The sequence below is a fragment of the Scomber scombrus genome, chromosome 7 (assembly GCF_963691925.1).
Source record: "Scomber scombrus chromosome 7, fScoSco1.1, whole genome shotgun sequence".
Lineage (NCBI taxonomy): Eukaryota > Metazoa > Chordata > Actinopteri > Scombriformes > Scombridae > Scomber > Scomber scombrus.
Window position 1 is genome coordinate 18,626,555 of NC_084976.1, and position 1,367 is coordinate 18,627,921.

The 1,367-nt window shown below is 49.2% G+C and overlaps 1 protein-coding gene across 1 annotated transcript in view; it reads left to right on the forward strand.

Moving 5' to 3' along the window:
* Positions 1-1,110: 1,110 nt before the first annotated feature.
* Positions 1,111-1,367, forward strand: part of LOC133983001 (potassium/sodium hyperpolarization-activated cyclic nucleotide-gated channel 2) — a 12,696-nt gene continuing 12,439 nt past the window's right edge. The window contains exon 1 of the mRNA XM_062421908.1: positions 1,111-1,367. This exon is cut by the window's right edge and continues 690 nt beyond it. The gene's annotated coding sequence lies outside the window, so the exon portion shown is untranslated.

Consider the following 1,367-nt stretch of genomic DNA (forward strand, 5'->3'; position numbering starts at 1 on the left):
GCGCCTCGGTGGATGTGCCTACTCGACCTCTGAGTCAGAGTGAGACTTGCATTTCAGCTTTATACACCGTCGGCTCTGAGCAGTCTGCGCAGGAGCGGCCGTCTTAAACGCTCAACAAGTTGTTCTATTTTTTAAGGAGGTTTGTGAAATGATCGGAGAGCTCTTGTTTGTTTTGGAGCGGCTCATTCCATTTCAATGAGCATATTTATGTGTCCACGGTGCCGTAAGAGGGGGAAGGACAGCGCCGTGTCTCTGTAGTCACTGGGTACAATGTCATTTAAAGTCGGCAGAAGTGGGAATACATGGCTACTGATGAGAGAGCACACGATTTTGGGCGTCAGACTCTGAACACCTGACAACTTAATTCCGGCATCAGTTTTACAAAACAGCGCTGTTGTAGAGCCGGCAGTCTCTCCTCTGGCTGTCTGAGCGCTTCGGTCACGGGCAGGCAACATTTAGGCGCACCTCCCATCATGATGAGTGTGTCTTTTCCGCTCGGAGACTGAAAATGACAACATGCAGCGGATGCCGTGAAATCATGGGCTAGATTTGGGTAGGACTTGTTTCCACCGTCTTGTGTGTCCCTGTCAGTCTCTTTTTTCTGTGTGCGTGTTTCTGCTTGCTGACAGTGTGCAAGTCACAATGAATCAGTGCGCCTCGGAGTGTGAGCGCCCGTGTGTGCCTATTATACGCATCCCTTATGTCCATTAACAACCCATCCCTCCCTCCTGACAGTGGATCAAGTGTCCTTGTCATTCATTCGCGTATGATTAGCTTACCTCTCAAACCATCCCTTGCATAATGATTCATGTTGAAAAGAGCAAAACTGGGTGATCAGCCTGGACATAGGCACACAGACAGGGCACCGACGGCCAATGAACAGCGAGATCTGTCATCTACAAAAGACCGGGAATCCGGTGCCAATATGACCGGCGTCGGAGCGTTGAGGGCGGCTGTGGAGAGGAGAGGGAGGGCCTCGGGCGGGGAGCAACGTTTCAAGGACGAGGAAGGAGGAATGATACAGAAACATCTGTAAGGACAAAAGAGACACATTAAGAAACGAGGAAAAGTGAAGCTGCTTATATCACACTGGCAGGCTGAAGGATTTAATGACTGAATGGGGCTTTTTCCAAGGGCACTAAGGTAAGGATGGCCACATTGGCGGAGAGAGGACGGAGGTATGAACTGTCGACTCCAGGAGAATGACCAGACACAGCGAGACCACATTTCTTTAGCTTGTTGAATTTTACATTCAAATTGACATTAACTTTCTCACCTAAGTAATCTAGACAGGTCGACTACACTATACAGTAGTTTTCAGGTGGTTACAGGTTATATTCACCCTCCCCTAACCCTCCTCCTCCTCA